At 45.7% G+C, this 25,024-nt stretch overlaps 4 long non-coding RNA genes across 4 annotated transcripts; all 4 read left to right on the forward strand.

Moving 5' to 3' along the window:
• Positions 1 to 3,978: 3,978 nt before the first annotated feature.
• LOC140693263 (uncharacterized) lies at positions 3,979 to 9,038 on the forward strand. Its single transcript, XR_012068986.1, has 3 exons — positions 3,979 to 4,205; positions 7,398 to 7,470; positions 8,845 to 9,038. It is a non-coding gene; the product is annotated as an uncharacterized lncRNA (long non-coding RNA).
• A 252-nt stretch (positions 9,039 to 9,290) lies between these two features.
• On the forward strand, positions 9,291 to 14,374 carry LOC140693266 (uncharacterized). The gene is made up of 3 exons (XR_012068989.1): positions 9,291 to 9,490; positions 12,683 to 12,755; positions 14,130 to 14,374. It is a non-coding gene; the product is annotated as an uncharacterized lncRNA (long non-coding RNA).
• A 174-nt stretch (positions 14,375 to 14,548) lies between these two features.
• Positions 14,549 to 19,659, forward strand: LOC140693264 (uncharacterized). Its single transcript, XR_012068987.1, has 3 exons — positions 14,549 to 14,775; positions 17,968 to 18,040; positions 19,415 to 19,659. It is a non-coding gene; the product is annotated as an uncharacterized lncRNA (long non-coding RNA).
• Positions 19,660 to 19,833: 174 nt separating this feature from the next.
• LOC140693265 (uncharacterized) lies at positions 19,834 to 24,944 on the forward strand. The gene is made up of 3 exons (XR_012068988.1): positions 19,834 to 20,060; positions 23,253 to 23,325; positions 24,700 to 24,944. It is a non-coding gene; the product is annotated as an uncharacterized lncRNA (long non-coding RNA).
• Positions 24,945 to 25,024: the final 80 nt, after the last annotated feature.

Genomic DNA, 25,024 nt, shown 5'->3' on the forward strand with positions numbered 1-25,024 from the left:
GGCTACCCTAGATGGCAGCATTTTGCCATTCAAGCTATGGTCTATGTCCTGGCACTCCTCCCTGTCCTGCAATATTGCTGCTGAGATAGCAGCTGAAACCCCTCTGGAGGTTCTCTTGTGACTATGTTGCTTTCCTCCAGGCGCATTTTAAATCACTGGGATGCTCATGAACTTTGTTGATTTGGATCATACAGCTGCTGCTAAGTCTATTGGGATTCCACCTCTTTTGGACGCTGTGTACTTCCTGAATTCGCCTAGATGATTCTATCTTGGCTTTCAGCAAGTTTCAGTCTGATTTTTCTACACATAACTTTTCAAACATTGTTTGTTTCTTTATCTCTTGCTTTTCCATCTGGGACTCTTTCGAATTTTAGTCTTTCATGCCTCTCATAAACCAGGATTCAACAGTGATGTTTTCATTGGTTTGCACTTGCTTTCCTATGTGTGCTTCTGACCGAGGGATGTCTGTTCCCCTGTCTTCAAAGTCATTCACGCATCCCTCTGCAATATCTAGTCTGCTTAGGACGGAATGTTAGCCCTGATATTTTCTCATCCACTGAGTTTTCTGATATTATTTGGCTCGTCTTTAGGCTTTCTCTTCCCCTTTTCTGGTATTCTGCCTTTTGTGATTCTGAGACACTGTTGTTCTTCAGTGTTTCCCTCACCTCCATTTTCAATACTTGCTCTGGAGAGCGTTTTGCAGTCTAGTTGTCTGAAAGCTTATCTTTAGGGCCTTCAATCTCTTTGGAACTGAAAATGGTACTTCCTTTTCCTTTTACTGTATTTCTTCATCTCTACTGGTCAGGTAATTTCAGGTATCTAATGTAGACTTCTAGGGCTTGGTTAAGTGAAAAGTTTAGACTCTTGGCTCTACACAATTGCATGGGATTTCTGTGAGGACAAATTTTCCTAGACATTGATGCCATGTCCTGTTCCTGTGTGTGTTGTCTGGTCTATCTCCAATTGCTGGTGTTGCCTTTGTTGTGATGAATGCCCCATACTATTTCGATTAGGATAACCTCATTTTGATTACGCTTATCTCACAAATCTGAAAGAGCACAGGACACTTCCTCTGGTGGAAATGGAGCTTCTAAAGGTTCTCAGCTCTGCATTCTACTCTATGTTATTTTGGAGTGTTTCTAGAAGAGCAGAGTGTGAGTGCGCTTGTGCTTTGTAGTGCCACGGGAATGTCCCACTGAAACCAGTTCTTCCAAGAGCTTCTCTGTCTACAGAAACACCAGTGGAAGCATATCTATGGATGTCACACATCAGGGCCTGCTGGAATGATCCCGCAGCCCGAACTTGGTGTCCTCGCTGCCGAACCGTGCCGGTGCCATCCAAAATGTAGCATCTGCTTTTGAGCGATAAACTGAAGGAAATCCTTCCTCTTCTCACGCTGTGGTCTTGGACCACACTTCCTTGTCCTCTCATCCTTGTGGCACGGGTGCACGAAGGCAACCACAGAGCTGTTGCACATCCTGTGCCTCAAACCAAACCATAATCACAGCCCAGGTTATGAATGTAGCAGATCCTAAGGCTTTTCATTCTGAATTCAAACCCAAGGCCCCCTGGATCCCTCAGACCCGATGCACAATATCTCTGATTCAGCCCCACACATGCTCTATTGGCAAAAAGACCAAATTGGTCTCTGGTAATGCAGATGCACTGGGTGTGGCCATGGGACATATCGATAATTTCAACTGCGTGCGCCAGGGTGGTTGCTTGCTCATTGGGGTCACAGGTCGGTTTGCTCTCTTGATAGGACCCACCACATCCCACAACGCACTCCAGATCCCTGAGACTCAGCGTGTGCCATCATCCGTAGCCCTATCCCTCCCTGAACCCTGCCTCTGCTACCTCAAATTTGGCAGCTCGGAGCTTGGTCTCAGAATCAACTGTGGGGATATTTTGCACTGGATTCTTTGCGTTCTGTCAGCCAAGCATCTGCTGTGCACTCTTCTAACACTCAGCGCATCACCTTCAATCCCATGTCTCCTGTCCGCTTGAGAGTGTGCGTCCAAGTTAAAGAGAGTTTCACCTTTACTGCTCCATCAACAGGGCTCAGACCATGCACTGGTATCCATTCCCTGCTTTTCCTTCTCCTGCTTCCAGGTGTTCTGAGGCCTCATCCTGTCTTTGGAAGTAACAGGCCTCTCTTCGGCAAGTGTCCTGTGCCAAGGGCTGGGTGAGTGGATGTTTCCATTGCTGTGTTCATGGGAGCGAGTGAGCGCAGGTTGCACTGCTTCTCTGTCAACTGGGCATCGATGAATCAACACTTTCCAGATACATTTCACAGAAATGTGATTTTTTTTTTATCTCTTTGTTTCTATACAGCCGTGGTGGGAGGGATTGTCCGAAGACTCCAGTTTTGACATTGTGTTGATATCTCATTTGCAGTCTCTAAAAATTTAATAGAATATATATAAATGTTTTGGGAGTTATACGAAAATGAAGTTAGTTTCTGAAACATACTAATTCGACCTAGAAGCCCGACTTGTCAATTTCGGTAACATTTTGTCAGCTCTAAGGAAAACATAGACAGATAGAATGCAAACTAGCAGTCCGAACTTTTAAAGGGGTCATGTCAACTCTTTACTGTTGAAGCCTCCGAAACCAACAGGAACCATGAAATAACTAATGGAAACATGAAATAACCCCCAAGCTTGGATTCACTTGTGCATGTGGTGCCCTTTACTCCCGATGACACCTACTGGTCAATGTTGGCATTTCAAGGTGTAACATCCCTCTCAAGGAAAATACAAGAGGAAACGAACTAAATATATACATTTAGCTTTGAATCCAAAGAACCTAGAGGCATTATAGCTATGAGAAGCCTGCTGCAGCTATGCTAGGCTACTGAGAACCAGGTGTTCTTCTATCAGTGATGAGAACGCTTAATCATCCGATCATGTTGGGTAAAGCACTTGAATGCAACCAAGTCTGCACCCCCATGATCGATTGCCCCCGGGGGCTTGACTCAATTGAAAGACGGTCCACATAAGCTGTGTCTTTCATGTCATTGGTGACTTTTACAGTTCCGTTCACTATCTGACTTCTAATATGTACCTAGACTGTCTTGAAAAACGGAGGCCTAATACAGATTCAAGTTCAGTCAAAGATTCCCCTCACTTACCACACTCCCTTCACCCCAGAGAAGACATGAACCCAGCATTTGCTGACTCTAGCGGAAGGCCATCGTTTCTTTGTGGGAGCTAAGTATTCAATTCCTATCTATTTCATACGAGAGTATTTGACCTTTATGGGGTTCCCTGTTGTTCACAGAGGATGAAGCTAGAGGAACTCTGATTCTAGGAGGGGCTTGCTCTTCTCTTACTGGCTTCATTGCAGCTCAGGTACTGATCCCTCAAAATGGATGCCTGAGTGGAGGGGAGGGAAGAGCAAGTGCTTGATAGCTAGGCCCAAACCTGGGAAAAGGCTTACCTGGGCTTGGTGCACTTTGATCTGAATGGCTTGGAATTGCCCCTTGGGTCGTGTGGATTATCTGACCTCTTTCAAGAACATGAGCGTTTTTATCATCTCTGCCATCTCTTCTCTTTAGACGTCAGAGATCTTGGACCCGTTCTTGGAACAGAGAATTGAGGAACTTCCTCCAGTCCACGGTGGCCCTCCGTATGTTTCTGCTAGTATCAGCGAGGTTCAATATGTCTCATGAATGCCTTTCGAGCCTGCTATCCTCTACAGCTGTCTCCAGGCCAGTATTCTCTATTGTAGCAGAACATCTCTCATCAATGTGTTCGCATCTCTCCTCAATCCGTGCAGCCATATTTTCGGCCAGCTTCTCTTCGTGTCTCCCATAAAGTCGACTTCAACAGGACTGGGCAAGTCTGAAAGGACCTCGGAGCCTCTCCAGTAAGCTGAAGACAGGCAGATCTTCCACTGTCTGCCCTTTCAGGTTCTGGAAACTGAGCCGTGAACTCAGGTCTTTGGGCAGCAGCAGTATCTCGAACTGACACAGCTTCCCGGACCAAAGACCTAAGCCAAGCTCCACAGAGGGCGGCAGCCCCTCCATCGCACTGATCCACCCACAGAACTCTGCCCGGTTACCTAGGATCCACCAGCCACAACAAGCCTCGCGGTACACACCAACATTCCACCTGGAATCCAACCGCTAACTGCCATCCCCAATGGCTGCTGCATCTTGTCAGTGTTGGGGGAGGGGCTGCATCCGGCGAGAGGTTCCTAAGGTAAATGTGATTCTACCCACTAGCGTCCCATGGGCCTTTGTTCTTCCCTCTTTCCTTTTGTTCAGATCTGTATGCACTGTAGCAACGGAGGGAAGAAGTGTGTCCATTTTCAGTTGAATGTTTCACACGTCTTTAAACTTTCTAACAGTTCACAGTACACAGAGACCCACTAAGGGAAACTATTGTTCCTGTAATATGGGCACACCCGCAATACATAGCCGTCGGTTGATTTCTGCTGAAACACCCGCATTCACGGGACATCTATCCATTTGTTTCAAGGGGGCTGAAATTCCTAGGAATGATACAATCCCCAATGTGCACTTTACTGCCTGTCTCTTTTGATCTTAGTACACTTTTGCGGAGCTACTTTTCCTTGTTATAGGCTTGTGCCATTTCTTCTCGACGTAGTGTAGAATATGGCATTCATTCATCCTGTTGGAAGACTTGCAAGTCTATATCACGGACTAGGAATCCATTGGATTCCTAATCGGCATTTTGGTTAGGTCACGATATGCTCATATGAAACAATATTTACGAATATAAATGCACGCCTCTGATTTCCGAATACAGGTGTGCTGAGTACATTCAAGCCGCGATACTGGGTCGATGCGTACTGAATGATCCTTGACATCACCTTGAGTAATTTCTTTTGAATATTCATGTTACCCTACCCTTTTTGTGTGGTTTGTTTGTTTGATTCTTTCTTGGTCTGCTTCTCGTTTGTTTTGCAAACACGTCAGGCCATGCATCTCTCCGTTTGCTTCCAACAGAGAGTCATATAAGCTGACTCCCTTAAGATAGTGCTTCCAATCCCCTATGATTTCCTGCTTCCCTCTCCCATCTTTAGGGTTTTGATGTCCTCCTTGCTTTCTTCTTGTTTCTTCTTTTCCACTCATGCTCTTCTTGCATTTCCAATAAGGGTTTTCTTCTTTCCATTTCATCTTGCTGCTTATCCCTTCAGGGGAGAATTCTCAACCTATCTGTTAGGATAAGTTTCGAACTGCTGAATTCTTTTAAGATTTGCAGGTCTGTGGCATTCTCTTGCTCTGCTGTTATTAGTAATGGTGGTCATGTGGCATAGGCTACCCTAGATGGCAGCATTTTGCCATTCAAGCTATGGTCTATGTCCTGGCACTCCTCCCTGTCCTGCAATATTGCTGCTGAGATAGCAGCTGAAACCCCTCTGGAGGTTCTCTTGTGACTATGTTGCTTTCCTCCAGGCGCATTTTAAATCACTGGGATGCTCATGAACTTTGTTGATTTGGATCATACAGCTGCTGCTAAGTCTATTGGGATTCCACCTCTTTTGGACGCTGTGTACTTCCTGAATTCGCCTAGATGATTCTATCTTGGCTTTCAGCAAGTTTCAGTCTGATTTTTCTACACATAACTTTTCAAACATTGTTTGTTTCTTTATCTCTTGCTTTTCCATCTGGGACTCTTTCGAATTTTAGTCTTTCATGCCTCTCATAAACCAGGATTCAACAGTGATGTTTTCATTGGTTTGCACTTGCTTTCCTATGTGTGCTTCTGACCGAGGGATGTCTGTTCCCCTGTCTTCAAAGTCATTCACGCATCCCTCTGCAATATCTAGTCTGCTTAGGACGGAATGTTAGCCCTGATATTTTCTCATCCACTGAGTTTTCTGATATTATTTGGCTCGTCTTTAGGCTTTCTCTTCCCCTTTTCTGGTATTCTGCCTTTTGTGATTCTGAGACACTGTTGTTCTTCAGTGTTTCCCTCACCTCCATTTTCAATACTTGCTCTGGAGAGCGTTTTGCAGTCTAGTTGTCTGAAAGCTTATCTTTAGGGCCTTCAATCTCTTTGGAACTGAAAATGGTACTTCCTTTTCCTTTTACTGTATTTCTTCATCTCTACTGGTCAGGTAATTTCAGGTATCTAATGTAGACTTCTAGGGCTTGGTTAAGTGAAAAGTTTAGACTCTTGGCTCTACACAATTGCATGGGATTTCTGTGAGGACAAATTTTCCTAGACATTGATGCCATGTCCTGTTCCTGTGTGTGTTGTCTGGTCTATCTCCAATTGCTGGTGTTGCCTTTGTTGTGATGAATGCCCCATACTATTTCGATTAGGATAACCTCATTTTGATTACGCTTATCTCACAAATCTGAAAGAGCACAGGACACTTCCTCTGGTGGAAATGGAGCTTCTAAAGGTTCTCAGCTCTGCATTCTACTCTATGTTATTTTGGAGTGTTTCTAGAAGAGCAGAGTGTGAGTGCGCTTGTGCTTTGTAGTGCCACGGGAATGTCCCACTGAAACCAGTTCTTCCAAGAGCTTCTCTGTCTACAGAAACACCAGTGGAAGCATATCTATGGATGTCACACATCAGGGCCTGCTGGAATGATCCCGCAGCCCGAACTTGGTGTCCTCGCTGCCGAACCGTGCCGGTGCCATCCAAAATGTAGCATCTGCTTTTGAGCGATAAACTGAAGGAAATCCTTCCTCTTCTCACGCTGTGGTCTTGGACCACACTTCCTTGTCCTCTCATCCTTGTGGCACGGGTGCACGAAGGCAACCACAGAGCTGTTGCACATCCTGTGCCTCAAACCAAACCATAATCACAGCCCAGGTTATGAATGTAGCAGATCCTAAGGCTTTTCATTCTGAATTCAAACCCAAGGCCCCCTGGATCCCTCAGACCCGATGCACAATATCTCTGATTCAGCCCCACACATGCTCTATTGGCAAAAAGACCAAATTGGTCTCTGGTAATGCAGATGCACTGGGTGTGGCCATGGGACATATCGATAATTTCAACTGCGTGCGCCAGGGTGGTTGCTTGCTCATTGGGGTCACAGGTCGGTTTGCTCTCTTGATAGGACCCACCACATCCCACAACGCACTCCAGATCCCTGAGACTCAGTGTGTGCCATCATCCGTAGCCCTATCCCTCCCTGAACCCTGCCTCTGCTACCTCAAATTTGGCAGCTCGGAGCTTGGTCTCAGAATCAACTGTGGGGATATTTTGCACTGGATTCTTTGCGTTCTGTCAGCCAAGCATCTGCTGTGCACTCTTCTAACACTCAGCGCATCACCTTCAATCCCATGTCTCCTGTCCGCTTGAGAGTGTGCGTCCAAGTTAAAGAGAGTTTCACCTTTACTGCTCCATCAACAGGGCTCAGACCATGCACTGGTATCCATTCCCTGCTTTTCCTTCTCCTGCTTCCAGGTGTTCTGAGGCCTCATCCTGTCTTTGGAAGTAACAGGCCTCTCTTCGGCAAGTGTCCTGTGCCAAGGGCTGGGTGAGTGGATGTTTCCATTGCTGTGTTCATGGGAGCGAGTGAGCGCAGGTTGCACTGCTTCTCTGTCAACTGGGCATCGATGAATCAACACTTTCCAGATACATTTCACAGAAATGTGATTTTTTTTTTATCTCTTTGTTTCTATACAGCCGTGGTGGGAGGGATTGTCCGAAGACTCCAGTTTTGACATTGTGTTGATATCTCATTTGCAGTCTCTAAAAATTTAATAGAATATATATAAATGTTTTGGGAGTTATACGAAAATGAAGTTAGTTTCTGAAACATACTAATTCGACCTAGAAGCCCGACTTGTCAATTTCGGTAACATTTTGTCAGCTCTAAGGAAAACATAGACAGATAGAATGCAAACTAGCAGTCCGAACTTTTAAAGGGGTCATGTCAACTCTTTACTGTTGAAGCCTCCGAAACCAACAGGAACCATGAAATAACTAATGGAAACATGAAATAACCCCCAAGCTTGGATTCACTTGTGCATGTGGTGCCCTTTACTCCCGATGACACCTACTGGTCAATGTTGGCATTTCAAGGTGTAACATCCCTCTCAAGGAAAATACAAGAGGAAACGAACTAAATATATACATTTAGCTTTGAATCCAAAGAACCTAGAGGCATTATAGCTATGAGAAGCCTGCTGCAGCTATGCTAGGCTACTGAGAACCAGGTGTTCTTCTATCAGTGATGAGAACGCTTAATCATCCGATCATGTTGGGTAAAGCACTTGAATGCAACCAAGTCTGCACCCCCATGATCGATTGCCCCCGGGGGCTTGACTCAATTGAAAGACGGTCCACATAAGCTGTGTCTTTCATGTCATTGGTGACTTTAACAGTTCCGTTCACTATCTGACTTCTAATATGTACCTAGACTGTCTTGAAAAACGGAGGCCTAATACAGATTCAAGTTCAGTCAAAGATTCCCCTCACTTACCACACTCCCTTCACCCCAGAGAAGACATGAACCCAGCATTTGCTGACTCTAGCGGAAGGCCATCGTTTCTTTGTGGGAGCTAAGTATTCAATTCCTATCTATTTCATACGAGAGTATTTGACCTTTATGTGGTTCCCTGTTGTTCACAGAGGATGAAGCTAGAGGAACTCTGATTCTAGGAGGGGCTTGCTCTTCTCTTACTGGCTTCATTGCAGCTCAGGTACTGATCCCTCAAAATGGATGCCTGAGTGGAGGGGAGGGAAGAGCAAGTGCTTGATAGCTAGGCCCAAAGCTGGGAAAAGGCTTACCTGGGCTTGGTGCACTTTGATCTGAATGGCTTGGAATTGCCCCTTGGGTCGTGTGGATTATCTGACCTCTTTCAAGAACATGAGCGTTTTTATCATCTCTGCCATCTCTTCTCTTTAGACGTCAGAGATCTTGGACCCGTTCTTGGAGCAGAGAATTGAGGAACTTCCTCCAGTCCACGGTGGCCCTCCGTATGTTTCTGCTAGTATCAGCGAGGTTCAATATGTCTCATGAATGCCTTTCGAGCCTGCTATCCTCTACAGCTGTCTCCAGGCCAGTATTCTCTATTGTAGCAGAACATCTCTCATCAATGTGTTCGCATCTCTCCTCAATCCGTGCAGCCATATTTTCGGCCAGCTTCTCTTCGTGTCTCCCATAAAGTCGACTTCAACAGGACTGGGCAAGTCTGAAAGGACCTCGGAGCCTCTCCAGTAAGCTGAAGACAGGCAGATCTTCCACTGTCTGCCCTTTCAGGTTCTGGAAACTGAGCCGTGAACTCAGGTCTTTGGGCAGCAGCAGTATCTCGAACTGACACAGCTTCCCGGACCAAAGACCTAAGCCAAGCTCCACAGAGGGCGGCAGCCCCTCCATCGCACTGATCCACCCACAGAACTCTGCCCGGTTACCTAGGATCCACCAGCCACAACAAGCCTCGCGGTACACACCAACATTCCACCTGGAATCCAACCGCTAACTGCCATCCCCAATGGCTGCTGCATCTTGTCAGTGTTGGGGGATGGGCTGCATCCGGCGAGAGGTTCCTAAGGTAAATGTGATTCTACCCACTAGCGTCCCATGGGCCTTTGTTCTTCCCTCTTTCCTTTTGTTCAGATCTGTATGCACTGTAGCAACGGAGGGAAGAAGTGTGTCCATTTTCAGTTGAATGTTTCACACGTCTTTAAACTTTCTAACAGTTCACAGTACACAGAGACCCACTAAGGGAAACTATTCTTCCTGTAATATGGGCACACCCGCAATACATAGCCGTCGGTTGATTTCTGCTGAAACACCCGCATTCACGGGACATCTATCCATTTGTTTCAAGGGGGCTGAAATTCCTAGGAATGATACAATCCCCAATGTGCACTTTACTGCCTGTCTCTTTTGATCTTAGTACACTTTTGCGGAGCTACTTTTCCTTGTTATAGGCTTGTGCCATTTCTTCTCGACGTAGTGTAGAATATGGCATTCATTCATCCTGTTGGAAGACTTGCAAGTCTATATCACGGACTAGGAATCCATTGGATTCCTAATCGGCATTTTGGTTAGGTCACGATATGCTCATATGAAACAATATTTACGAATATAAATGCACGCCTCTGATTTCCGAATACAGGTGTGCTGAGTACATTCAAGCCGCGATACTGGGTCGATGCGTACTGAATGATCCTTGACATCACCTTGAGTAATTTCTTTTGAATATTCATGTTACCCTACCCTTTTTGTGTGGTTTGTTTGTTTGATTCTTTCTTGGTCTGCTTCTCGTTTGTTTTGCAAACACGTCAGGCCATGCATCTCTCCGTTTGCTTCCAACAGAGAGTCATATAAGCTGACTCCCTTAAGATAGTGCTTCCAATCCCCTATGATTTCCTGCTTCCCTCTCCCATCTTTAGGGTTTTGATGTCCTCCTTGCTTTCTTCTTGTTTCTTCTTTTCCACTCATGCTCTTCTTGCATTTCCAATAAGGGTTTTCTTCTTTCCATTTCATCTTGCTGCTTATCCCTTCAGGGGAGAATTCTCAACCTATCTGTTAGGATAAGTTTCGAACTGCTGAATTCTTTTAAGATTTGCAGGTCTGTGGCATTCTCTTGCTCTGCTGTTATTACTAATGGTGGTCATGTGGCATAGGCTACCCTAGATGGCAGCATTTTGCCATTCAAGCTATGGTCTATGTCCTGGCACTCCTCCCTGTCCTGCAATATTGCTGCTGAGATAGCAGCTGAAACCCCTCTGGAGGTTCTCTTGTGACTATGTTGCTTTCCTCCAGGCGCATTTTAAATCACTGGGATGCTCATGAACTTTGTTGATTTGGATCATACAGCTGCTGCTAAGTCTATTGGGATTCCACCTCTTTTGGACGCTGTGTACTTCCTGAATTCGCCTAGATGATTCTATCTTGGCTTTCAGCAAGTTTCAGTCTGATTTTTCTACACATAACTTTTCAAACATTGTTTGTTTCTTTATCTCTTGCTTTTCCATCTGGGACTCTTTCGAATTTTAGTCTTTCATGCCTCTCATAAACCAGGATTCAACAGTGATGTTTTCATTGGTTTGCACTTGCTTTCCTATGTGTGCTTCTGACCGAGGGATGTCTGTTCCCCTGTCTTCAAAGTCATTCACGCATCCCTCTGCAATATCTAGTCTGCTTAGGACGGAATGTTAGCCCTGATATTTTCTCATCCACTGAGTTTTCTGATATTATTTGGCTCGTCTTTAGGCTTTCTCTTCCCCTTTTCTGGTATTCTGCCTTTTGTGATTCTGAGACACTGTTGTTCTTCAGTGTTTCCCTCACCTCCATTTTCAATACTTGCTCTGGAGAGCGTTTTGCAGTCTAGTTGTCTGAAAGCTTATCTTTAGGGCCTTCAATCTCTTTGGAACTGAAAATGGTACTTCCTTTTCCTTTTACTGTATTTCTTCATCTCTACTGGTCAGGTAATTTCAGGTATCTAATGTAGACTTCTAGGGCTTGGTTAAGTGAAAAGTTTAGACTCTTGGCTCTACACAATTGCATGGGATTTCTGTGAGGACAAATTTTCCTAGACATTGATGCCATGTCCTGTTCCTGTGTGTGTTGTCTGGTCTATCTCCAATTGCTGGTGTTGCCTTTGTTGTGATGAATGCCCCATACTATTTCGATTAGGATAACCTCATTTTGATTACGCTTATCTCACAAATCTGAAAGAGCACAGGACACTTCCTCTGGTGGAAATGGAGCTTCTAAAGGTTCTCAGCTCTGCATTCTACTCTATGTTATTTTGGAGTGTTTCTAGAAGAGCAGAGTGTGAGTGCGCTTGTGCTTTGTAGTGCCACGGGAATGTCCCACTGAAACCAGTTCTTCCAAGAGCTTCTCTGTCTACAGAAACACCAGTGGAAGCATATCTATGGATGTCACACATCAGGGCCTGCTGGAATGATCCCGCAGCCCGAACTTGGTGTCCTCGCTGCCGAACCGTGCCGGTGCCATCCAAAATGTAGCATCCGCTTTTGAGCGATAAACTGAAGGAAATCCTTCCTCTTCTCACGCTGTGGTCTTGGACCACACTTCCTTGTCCTCTCATCCTTGTGGCACGGGTGCACGAAGGCAACCACAGAGCTGTTGCACATCCTGTGCCTCAAACCAAACCATAATCACAGCCCAGGTTATGAATGTAGCAGATCCTAAGGCTTTTCATTCTGAATTCAAACCCAAGGCCCCCTGGATCCCTCAGACCCGATGCACAATATCTCTGATTCAGCCCCACACATGCTCTATTGGCAAAAAGACCAAATTGGTCTCTGGTCCTGCAGATGCACTGGGTGTGGCCATGGGACATATCGATAATTTCAACTGCGTGCGCCAGGGTGGTTGCTTGCTCATTGGGGTCACAGGTCGGTTTGCTCTCTTGATAGGACCCACCACATCCCACAACGCACTCCAGATCCCTGAGACTCAGCGTGTGCCATCATCCGTAGCCCTATCCCTCCCTGAACCCTGCCTCTGCTACCTCAAATTTGGCAGCTCGGAGCTTGGTCTCAGAATCAACTGTGGGGATATTTTGCACTGGATTCTTTGCGTTCTGTCAGCCAAGCATCTGCTGTGCACTCTTCTAACACTCAGCGCATCACCTTCAATCCCATGTCTCCTGTCCGCTTGAGAGTGTGCGTCCAAGTTAAAGAGAGTTTCACCTTTACTGCTCCATCAACAGGGCTCAGACCATGCACTGGTATCCATTCCCTGCTTTTCCTTCTCCTGCTTCCAGGTGTTCTGAGGCCTCATCCTGTCTTTGGAAGTAACAGGCCTCTCTTCGGCAAGTGTCCTGTGCCAAGGGCTGGGTGAGTGGATGTTTCCATTGCTGTGTTCATGGGAGCGAGTGAGCGCAGGTTGCACTGCTTCTCTGTCAACTGGGCATCGATGAATCAACACTTTCCAGATACATTTCACAGAAATGTGATTTTTTTTTTATCTCTTTGTTTCTATACAGCCGTGGTGGGAGGGATTGTCCGAAGACTCCAGTTTTGACATTGTGTTGATATCTCATTTGCAGTCTCTAAAAATTTAATAGAATATATATAAATGTTTTGGGAGTTATACGAAAATGAAGTTAGTTTCTGAAACATACTAATTCGACCTAGAAGCCCGACTTGTCAATTTCGGTAACATTTTGTCAGCTCTAAGGAAAACATAGACAGATAGAATGCAAACTAGCAGTCCGAACTTTTAAAGGGGTCATGTCAACTCTTTACTGTTGAAGCCTCCGAAACCAACAGGAACCATGAAATAACTAATGGAAACATGAAATAACCCCCAAGCTTGGATTCACTTGTGCATGTGGTGCCCTTTACTCCCGATGACACCTACTGGTCAATGTTGGCATTTCAAGGTGTAACATCCCTCTCAAGGAAAATACAAGAGGAAACGAACTAAATATATACATTTAGCTTTGAATCCAAAGAACCTAGAGGCATTATAGCTATGAGAAGCCTGCTGCAGCTATGCTAGGCTACTGAGAACCAGGTGTTCTTCTATCAGTGATGAGAACGCTTAATCATCCGATCATGTTGGGTAAAGCACTTGAATGCAACCAAGTCTGCACCCCCATGATCGATTGCCCCCGGGGGCTTGACTCAATTGAAAGACGGTCCACATAAGCTGTGTCTTTCATGTCATTGGTGACTTTTACAGTTCCGTTCACTATCTGACTTCTAATATGTACCTAGACTGTCTTGAAAAACGGAGGCCTAATACAGATTCAAGTTCAGTCAAAGATTCCCCTCACTTACCACACTCCCTTCACCCCAGAGAAGACATGAACCCAGCATTTGCTGAATCTAGCGGAAGGCCATCGTTTCTTTGTGGGAGCTAAGTATTCAATTCCTATCTATTTCATACGAGAGTATTTGACCTTTATGGGGTTCCCTGTTGTTCACAGAGGATGAAGCTAGAGGAACTCTGATTCTAGGAGGGGCTTGCTCTTCTCTTACTGGCTTCATTGCAGCTCAGGTACTGATCCCTCAAAATGGATGCCTGAGTGGAGGGGAGGGAAGAGCAAGTGCTTGATAGCTAGGCCCAAACCTGGGAAAAGGCTTACCTGGGCTTGGTGCACTTTGATCTGAATGGCTTGGAATTGCCCCTTGGGTCGTGTGGATTATCTGACCTCTTTCAAGAACATGAGCGTTTTTATCATCTCTGCCATCTCTTCTCTTTAGACGTCAGAGATCTTGGACCCGTTCTTGGAGCAGAGAATTGAGGAACTTCCTCCAGTCCACGGTGGCCCTCCGTAGGTTTCTGCTAGTATCAGCGAGGTTCAATATGTCTCATGAATGCCTTTCGAGCCTGCTATCCTCTACAGCTGTCTCCAGGCCAGTATTCTCTATTGTAGCAGAACATCTCTCATCAATGTGTTCGCATCTCTCCTCAATCCGTGCAGCCATATTTTCGGCCAGCTTCTCTTCGTGTCTCCCATAAAGTCGACTTCAACAGGACTGGGCAAGTCTGAAAGGACCTCGGAGCCTCTCCAGTAAGCTGAAGACAGGCAGATCTTCCACTGTCTGCCCTTTCAGGTTCTGGAAACTGACCCGTGAACTCAGGTCTTTGGGCAGCAGCAGTATCTCGAACTGACACAGCTTCCCGGACCAAAGACCTAAGCCAAGCTCCACAGAGGGCGGCAGCCCCTCCATCGCACTGATCCACCCACAGAACTCTGCCCGGTTACCTAGGATCCACCAGCCACAACAAGCCTCGCGGTACACACCAACATTCCACCTGGAATCCAACCGCTAACTGCCATCCCCAATGGCTGCTGCATCTTGTCAGTGTTGGGGGAGGGGCTGCATCCGGCGAGAGGTTCCTAAGGTAAATGTGATTCTACCCACTAGCGTCCCATGGGCCTTTGTTCTTCCCTCTTTCCTTTTGTTCAGATCTGTATGCACTGTAGCAACGGAGGGAAGAAGTGTGTCCATTTTCAGTTGAATGTTTCACACGTCTTTAAACTTTCTAACAGTTCACAGTACACAGAGACCCACTAAGGGAAACTATTCTTCCTGTAATATGGGCACACCCGCAATACATAGCCGTCGGTTGATTTCTGCTGAAACACCCGCATTCACGGGACATCTATCCATTTGTTTCAAGGGGGCTGAAATTCCTAGGAATGATACAATCCCCAATGTGCACTTTACTGCCTGTCTCTTTTGATCTTAGTACACTTTTGCGGAGCTACTTTTCCTTGTTATAGGCTTGTGCCATTTCTTCTCGACGTAGTGTAGAATATGGCATTCATTCATCCTGTTGGAAGACTTGCAAGTCTATATCACGGACTAGGAATCCATTGGATTCCTAATCGGCATTTTGGTTAGGTCACGATATGCTCATATGAAACAATATTTACGAATATAAATGCACGCCTCTGATTTCCGAATACAGGTGTGCTGAGTACATTCAAGCCGCGATACTGGGTCGATGCGTACTGAATGATCCTTGACATCACCTTGAGTAATTTCTTTTGAATATTCATGTTACCCTACCCTTTTTGTGTGGTTTGTTTGTTTGATTCTTTCTTGGTCTGCTTCTCGTTTGTTTTGCAAACACGTCAGGCCATGCATCTCTCCGTTTGCTTCCAACAGAGAGTCATATAAGCTGACTCCCTTAAGATAGTGCTTCCAATCCCCTATGATTTCCTGCTTCCCTCTCCCATCTTTAGGGTTTTGATGTCCTCCTTGCTTTCTTCTTGTTTCTTCTTTTCCACTCATGCTCTTCTTGCATTTCCAATAAGGGTTTTCTTCTTTCCATTTCATCTTGCTGCTTATCCCTTCAGGGGAGAATTCTCAACCTATCTGTTAGGATAAGTTTCGAACTGCTGAATTCTTTTAAGATTTGCAGGTCTGTGGCATTCTCTTGCTCTGCTGTTATTAGTAATGGTGGTCATGTGGCATAGGCTACCCTAGATGGCAGCATTTTGCCATTCAAGCTATGGTCTATGTCCTGGCACTCCTCCCTGTCCTGCAATATTGCTGCTGAGATAGCAGCTGAAACCCCTCTGGAGGTTCTCTTGTGACTATGTTGCTTTCCTCCAGGCGCATTTTAAATCACTGGGATGCTCATGAACTTTGTTGATTTGGATCATACAGCTGCTGCTAAGTCTATTGGGATTCCACCTCTTTTGGACGCTGTGTACTTCCTGAATTCGCCTAGATGATTCTATCTTGGCTTTCAGCAAGTTTCAGTCTGATTTTTCTACACATAACTTTTCAAACATTGTTTGTTTCTTTATCTCTTGCTTTTCCATCTGGGACTCTTTCGAATTTTAGTCTTTCATGCCTCTCATAAACCAGGATTCAACAGTGATGTTTTCATTGGTTTGCACTTGCTTTCCTATGTGTGCTTCTGACCGAGGGATGTCTGTTCCCCTGTCTTCAAAGTCATTCACGCATCCCTCTGCAATATCTAGTCTGCTTAGGACGGAATGTTAGCCCTGATATTTTCTCATCCACTGAGTTTTCTGATATTATTTGGCTCGTCTTTAGGCTTTCTCTTCCCCTTTTCTGGTATTCTGCCTTTTGTGATTCTGAGACACTGTTGTTCTTCAGTGTTTCCCTCACCTCCATTTTCAATACTTGCTCTGGAGAGCGTTTTGCAGTCTAGTTGTCTGAAAGCTTATCTTTAGGGCCTTCAATCTCTTTGGAACTGAAAATGGTACTTCCTTTTCCTTTTACTGTATTTCTTCATCTCTACTGGTCAGGTAATTTCAGGTATCTAATGTAGACTTCTAGGGCTTGGTTAAGTGAAAAGTTTAGACTCTTGGCTCTACACAATTGCATGGGATTTCTGTGAGGACAAATTTTCCTAGACATTGATGCCATGTCCTGTTCCTGTGTGTGTTGTCTGGTCTATCTCCAATTGCTGGTGTTGCCTTTGTTGTGATGAATGCCCCATACTATTTCGATTAGGATAACCTCATTTTGATTACGCTTATCTCACAAATCTGAAAGAGCACAGGACACTTCCTCTGGTGGAAATGGAGCTTCTAAAGGTTCTCAGCTCTGCATTCTACTCTATGTTATTTTGGAGTGTTTCTAGAAGAGCAGAGTGTGAGTGCGCTTGTGCTTTGTAGTGCCACGGGAATGTCCCACTGAAACCAGTTCTTCCAAGAGCTTCTCTGTCTACAGAAACACCAGTGGAAGCATATCTATGGATGTCACACATCAGGGCCTGCTGGAATGATCCCGCAGCCCGAACTTGGTGTCCTCGCTGCCGAACCGTGCCGGTGCCATCCAAAATGTAGCATCCGCTTTTGAGCGATAAACTGAAGGAAATCCTTCCTCTTCTCACGCTGTGGTCTTGGACCACACTTCCTTGTCCTCTCATCCTTGTGGCACGGGTGCACGAAGGCAACCACAGAGCTGTTGCACATCCTGTGCCTCAAACCAAACCATAATCACAGCCCAGGTTATGAATGTAGCAGATCCTAAGGCTTTTCATTCTGAATTCAAACCCAAGGCCCCCTGGATCCCTCAGACCCGATGCACAATATCTCTGATTCAGCCCCACACATGCTCTATTGGCAAAAAGACCAAATTGGTCTCTGGTCCTGCAGATGCACTGGGTGTGGCCATGGGACATATCGATAATTTCAACTGCGTGCGCCAGGGTGGTTGCTTGCTCATTGGGGTCACAGGTCGGTTTGCTCTCTTGATAGGACCCACCACATCCCACAACGCACTCCAGATCCCTGAGACTCAGCGTGTGCCATCATCCGTAGCCCTATCCCTCCCTGAACCCTGCCTCTGCTACCTCAAATTTGGCAGCTCGGAGCTTGGTCTCAGAATCAACTGTGGGGATATTTTGCACTGGATTCTTTGCGTTCTGTCAGCCAAGCATCTGCTGTGCACTCTTCTAACACTCAGCGCATCACCTTCAATCCCATGTCTCCTGTCCGCTTGAGAGTGTGCGTCCAAGTTAAAGAGAGTTTCACCTTTACTGCTCCATCAACAGGGCTCAGACCATGCACTGGTATCCATTCCCTGCTTTTCCTTCTCCTGCTTCCAGGTGTTCTGAGGCCTCATCCTGTCTTTGGAAGTAACAGGCCTCTCTTCGGCAAGTGTCCTGTGCCAAGGGCTGGGTGAGTGGATGTTTCCATTGCTGTGTTCATGGGAGCGAGTGAGCGCAGGTTGCACTGCTTCTCTGTCAACTGGGCATCGATGAATCAACACTTTCCAGATACATTTCACAGAAATGTGATTTTTTTTTTATCTCTTTGTTTCTATACAGCCGTGGTGGGAGGGATTGTCCGAAGACTCCAGTTTTGACATTGTGTTGATATCTCATTTGCAGTCTCTAAAAATTTAATAGAATATATATAAATGTTTTGGGAGTTATACGAAAATGAAGTTAGTTTCTGAAACATACTAATTCGACCTAGAAGCCCGACTTGTCAATTTCGGTAACATTTTGTCAGCTCTAAGGAAAACATAGACAGATAGAATGCAAACTAGCAGTCCGAACTTTTAAAGGGGTCATGTCAACTCTTTACTGTTGAAGCCTCCGAAACCAACAGGAACCATGAAATAACTAATGGAAACATGAAATAACCCCCAAGCTTGGATTCACTTGTGCATGTGGTGCCCTTTACTCCCGATGACACCTACTGGTCAATGTTGGCATTTCAAGGTGTAACATCCCTCTCAAGGAAAATACAAGAGGAAACGAACTAAATATATACATTTAGCTTTGAATCCAAAGAACCTAGAGGCATTATAGCTATGAGAAGCCTGCTGCAGCTATGCTAGGCTACTGAGAACCAGGTGTTCTTCTATCAGTGATGAGAACGCTTAATCATCCGATCATGTTGGGTAAAGCACTTGAATGCAACCAAGTCTGCACCCCCATGATCGATTGCCCCCGGGGGCTTGACTCAATTGAAAGACGGTCCACATAAGCTGTGTCTTTCATGTCATTGGCGACTTTTACAGTTCCGTTCACTATCTGACTTCTAATATGTACCTAGACTGTCTTGAAAAACGGAGGCCTAATACAGATTCAAGTTCAGTCAAAGATTCCCCTCACTTACCACACTCCCTTCACCCCAGAGAAGACATGAACCCAGCATTTGCTGACTCTAGCGGAAGGCCATCGTTTCTTTGTGGGAGCTAAGTATTCAATTCCTATCTATTTCATACGAGAGTATTTGACCTTTATGGGGTTCCCTGTTGTTCACAGAGGATGAAGCTAGAGGAACTCTGATTCTAGGAGGGGCTTGCTCTTCTCTTACTGGCTTCATTGCAGCTCAGGTACTGATCCCTCCAAATGGATGCCTGAGTGGAGGGGAGGGAAGAGCAAGTGCTTGATAGCTAGGCCCAAACCTGGGAAAAGGCTTACCTGGGCTTGGTGCACTTTGATCTGAATGGCTTGGAATTGCCCCTTGGGTCGTGTGGATTATCTGACCTCTTTCAAGAACATGAGCGTTTTTATCATCTCTGCCATCTCTTCTCTTTAGACGTCAGAGATCTTGGACCCGTTCTTGGAGCAGAGAATTGAGGAACTTCCTCCAGTCCACGGTGGCCCTCCGTAGGTTTCTGCTAGTATCAGCGAGGTTCAATATGTCTCATGAATGCCTTTCGAGCCTGCTATCCTCTACAGCTGTCTCCAGGCCAGTATTCTCTATTGTAGCAGAACATCTCTCATCAATGTGTTCGCATCTCTCCTCAATCCGTGCAGCCATATTTTCGGCCAGCTTCTCTTCGTGTCTCCCATAAAGTCGACTTCAACAGGACTGGGCAAGTCTGAAAGGACCTCGGAGCCTCTCCAGTAAGCTGAAGACAGGCAGATCTTCCACTGTCTGCCCTTTCAGGTTCTGGAAACTGAGCCGTGAACTCAGGTCTTTGGGCAGCAGCAGTATCTCGAACTGACACAGCTTCCCGGACCAAAGACCTAAGCCAAGCTCCACAGAGGGCGGCAGCCCCTCCATCGCACTGATCCACCCACAGAACTCTGCCCGGTTACCTAGGATCCACCAGCCACAACAAGCCTCGCGGTACACACCAACATTCCACCTGGAATCCAACCGCTAACTGCCATCCCCAATGGCTGCTGCATCTTGTCAGTGTTGGGGGAGGGGCTGCATCCGGCGAGAGGTTCCTAAGGTAAATGTGATTCTACCCACTAGCGTCCCATGGGCCTTTGTTCTTCCCTCTTTCCTTTTGTTCAGATCTGTATGCACTGTAGCAACGGAGGGAAGAAGTGTGTCCATTTTCAGTTGAATGTTTCACACGTCTTTAAACTTTCTAACAGTTCACAGTACACAGAGACCCACTAAGGGAAACTATTCTTCCTGTAATATGGGCACACCCGCAATACATAGCCGTCGGTTGATTTCTGCTGAAACACCCGCATTCACGGGACATCTATCCATTTGTTTCAAGGGGGCTGAAATTCCTAGGAATGATACAATCCCCAATGTGCACTTTACTGCCTGTCTCTTTTGATCTTAGTACACTTTTGCGGAGCTACTTTTCCTTGTTATAGGCTTGTGCCATTTCTTCTCGACGTAGTGTAGAATATGGCATTCATTCATCCTGTTGGAAGACTTGCAAGTCTATATCACGGACTAGGAATCCATTGGATTCCTAATCGGCATTTTGGTTAGGTCACGATATGCTCATATGAAACAATATTTACGAATATAAATGCACGCCTCTGATTTCCGAATACAGGTGTGCTGAGTACATTCAAGCCGCGATACTGGGTCGATGCGTACTGAATGATCCTTGACATCACCTTGAGTAATTTCTTTTGAATATTCATGTTACCCTACCCTTTTTGTGTGGTTTGTTTGTTTGATTCTTTCTTGGTCTGCTTCTCGTTTGTTTTGCAAACACGTCAGGCCATGCATCTCTCCGTTTGCTTCCAACAGAGAGTCATATAAGCTGACTCCCTTAAGATAGTGCTTCCAATCCCCTATGATTTCCTGCTTCCCTCTCCCATCTTTAGGGTTTTGATGTCCTCCTTGCTTTCTTCTTGTTTCTTCTTTTCCACTCATGCTCTTCTTGCATTTCCAATAAGGGTTTTCTTCTTTCCATTTCATCTTGCTGCTTATCCCTTCAGGGGAGAATTCTCAACCTATCTGTTAGGATAAGTTTCGAACTGCTGAATTCTTTTAAGATTTGCAGGTCTGTGGCATTCTCTTGCTCTGCTGTTATTAGTAATGGTGGTCATGTGGCATAGGCTACCCTAGATGGCAGCATTTTGCCATTCAAGCTATGGTCTATGTCCTGGCACTCCTCCCTGTCCTGCAATATTGCTGCTGAGATAGCAGCTGAAACCCCTCTGGAGGTTCTCTTGTGACTATGTTGCTTTCCTCCAGGCGCATTTTAAATCACTGGGATGCTCATGAACTTTGTTGATTTGGATCATACAGCTGCTGCTAAGTCTATTGGGATTCCACCTCTTTTGGACGCTGTGTACTTCCTGAATTCGCCTAGATGATTCTATCTTGGCTTTCAGCAAGTTTCAGTCTGATTTTTCTACACATAACTTTTCAAACATTGTTTGTTTCTTTATCTCTTGCTTTTCCATCTGGGACTCTTTCGAATTTTAGTCTTTCATGCCTCTCATAAACCAGGATTCAACAGTGATGTTTTCATTGGTTTGCACTTGCTTTCCTATGTGTGCTTCTGACCGAGGGATGTCTGTTCCCCTGTCTTCAAAGTCATTCACGCATCCCTCTGCAATATCTAGTCTGCTTAGGACGGAATGTTAGCCCTGATATTTTCTCATCCACTGAGTTTTCTGATATTATTTGGCTCGTCTTTAGGCTTTCTCTTCCCCTTTTCTGGTATTCTGCCTTTTGTGATTCTGAGACACTGTTGTTCTTCAGTGTTTCCCTCACCTCCATTTTCAATACTTGCTCTGGAGAGCGTTTTGCAGTCTAGTTGTCTGAAAGCTTATCTTTAGGGCCTTCAATCTCTTTGGAACTGAAAATGGTACTTCCTTTTCCTTTTACTGTATTTCTTCATCTCTACTGGTCAGGTAATTTCAGGTATCTAATGTAGACTTCTAGGGCTTGGTTAAGTGAAAAGTTTAGACTCTTGGCTCTACACAATTGCATGGGATTTCTGTGAGGACAAATTTTCCTAGACATTGATGCCATGTCCTGTTCCTGTGTGTGTTGTCTGGTCTATCTCCAATTGCTGGTGTTGCCTTTGTTGTGATGAATGCCCCATACTATTTCGATTAGGATAACCTCATTTTGATTACGCTTATCTCACAAATCTGAAAGAGCACAGGACACTTCCTCTGGTGGAAATGGAGCTTCTAAAGGTTCTCAGCTCTGCATTCTACTCTATGTTATTTTGGAGTGTTTCTAGAAGAGCAGAGTGTGAGTGCGCTTGTGCTTTGTAGTGCCACGGGAATGTCCCACTGAAACCAGTTCTTCCAAGAGCTTCTCTGTCTACAGAAACACCAGTGGAAGCATATCTATGGATGTCACACATCAGGGCCTGCTGGAATGATCCCGCAGCCCGAACTTGGTGTCCTCGCTGCCGAACCGTGCCGGTGCCATCCAAAATGTAGCATCCGCTTTTGAGCGATAAACTGAAGGAAATCCTTCCTCTTCTCACGCTGTGGTCTTGGACCACACTTCCTTGTCCTCTCATCCTTGTGGCACGGGTGCACGAAGGCAACCACAGAGCTGTTGCACATCCTGTGCCTCAAACCAAACCATAATCACAGCCCAGGTTATGAATGTAGCAGATCCTAAGGCTTTTCATTCTGAATTCAAACCCAAGGCCCCCTGGATCCCTCAGACCCGATGCACAATATCTCTGATTCAGCCCCACACATGCTCTATTGGCAAAAAGACCAAATTGGTCTCTGGTCCTGCAGATGCACTGGGTGTGGCCATGGGACATATCGATAATTTCAACTGCGTGCGCCAGGGTGGTTGCTTGCTCATTGGGGTCACAGGTCGGTTTGCTCTCTTGATAGGACCCACCACATCCCACAACGCACTCCAGATCCCTGAGACTCAGCGTGTGCCATCATCCGTAGCCCTATCCCTCCCTGAACCCTGCCTCTGCTACCTCAAATTTGGCAGCTCGGAGCTTGGTCTCAGAATCAACTGTGGGGATATTTTGCACTGGATTCTTTGCGTTCTGTCAGCCAAGCATCTGCTGTGCACTCTTCTAACACTCAGCGCATCACCTTCAATCCCATGTCTCCTGTCCGCTTGAGAGTGTGCGTCCAAGTTAAAGAGAGTTTCACCTTTACTGCTCCATCAACAGGGCTCAGACCATGCACTGGTATCCATTCCCTGCTTTTCCTTCTCCTGCTTCCAGGTGTTCTGAGGCCTCATCCTGTCTTTGGAAGTAACAGGCCTCTCTTCGGCAAGTGTCCTGTGCCAAGGGCTGGGTGAGTGGATGTTTCCATTGCTGTGTTCATGGGAGCGAGTGAGCGCAGGTTGCACTGCTTCTCTGTCAACTGGGCATCGATGAATCAACACTTTCCAGATACATTTCACAGAAATGTGATTTTTTTTTTATCTCTTTGTTTCTATACAGCCGTGGTGGGAGGGATTGTCCGAAGACTCCAGTTTTGACATTGTGTTGATATCTCATTTGCAGTCTCTAAAAATTTAATAGAATATATATAAATGTTTTGGGAGTTATACGAAAATGAAGTTAGTTTCTGAAACATACTAATTCGACCTAGAAGCCCGACTTGTCAATTTCGGTAACATTTTGTCAGCTCTAAGGAAAACATAGACAGATAGAATGCAAACTAGCAGTCCGAACTTTTAAAGGGGTCATGTCAACTCTTTACTGTTGAAGCCTCCGAAACCAACAGGAACCATGAAATAACTAATGGAAACATGAAATAACCCCCAAGCTTGGATTCACTTGTGCATGTGGTGCCCTTTACTCCCGATGACACCTACTGGTCAATGTTGGCATTTCAAGGTGTAACATCCCTCTCAAGGAAAATACAAGAGGAAACGAACTAAATATATACATTTAGCTTTGAATCCAAAGAACCTAGAGGCATTATAGCTATGAGAAGCCTGCTGCAGCTATGCTAGGCTACTGAGAACCAGGTGTTCTTCTATCAGTGATGAGAACGCTTAATCATCCGATCATGTTGGGTAAAGCACTTGAATGCAACCAAGTCTGCACCCCCATGATCGATTGCCCCCGGGGGCTTGACTCAATTGAAAGACGGTCCACATAAGCTGTGTCTTTCATGTCATTGGCGACTTTTACAGTTCCGTTCACTATCTGACTTCTAATATGTACCTAGACTGTCTTGAAAAACGGAGGCCTAATACAGATTCAAGTTCAGTCAAAGATTCCCCTCACTTACCACACTCCCTTCACCCCAGAGAAGACATGAACCCAGCATTTGCTGACTCTAGCGGAAGGCCATCGTTTCTTTGTGGGAGCTAAGTATTCAATTCCTATCTATTTCATACGAGAGTATTTGACCTTTATGGGGTTCCCTGTTGTTCACAGAGGATGAAGCTAGAGGAACTCTGATTCTAGGAGGGGCTTGCTCTTCTCTTACTGGCTTCATTGCAGCTCAGGTACTGATCCCTCCAAATGGATGCCTGAGTGGAGGGGAGGGAAGAGCAAGTGCTTGATAGCTAGGCCCAAACCTGGGAAAAGGCTTACCTGGGCTTGGTGCACTTTGATCTGAATGGCTTGGAATTGCCCCTTGGGTCGTGTGGATTATCTGACCTCTTTCAAGAACATGAGCGTTTTTATCATCTCTGCCATCTCTTCTCTTTAGACGTCAGAGATCTTGGACCCGTTCTTGGAGCAGAGAATTGAGGAACTTCCTCCAGTCCACGGTGGCCCTCCGTAGGTTTCTGCTAGTATCAGCGAGGTTCAATATGTCTCATGAATGCCTTTCGAGCCTGCTATCCTCTACAGCTGTCTCCAGGCCAGTATTCTCTATTGTAGCAGAACATCTCTCATCAATGTGTTCGCATCTCTCCTCAATCCGTGCAGCCATATTTTCGGCCAGCTTCTCTTCGTGTCTCCCATAAAGTCGACTTCAACAGGACTGGGCAAGTCTGAAAGGACCTCGGAGCCTCTCCAGTAAGCTGAAGACA

This window comes from Vicugna pacos, unplaced genomic scaffold, assembly GCF_048564905.1.
Source record: "Vicugna pacos unplaced genomic scaffold, VicPac4 scaffold_19, whole genome shotgun sequence".
NCBI lineage: Eukaryota > Metazoa > Chordata > Mammalia > Artiodactyla > Camelidae > Vicugna > Vicugna pacos.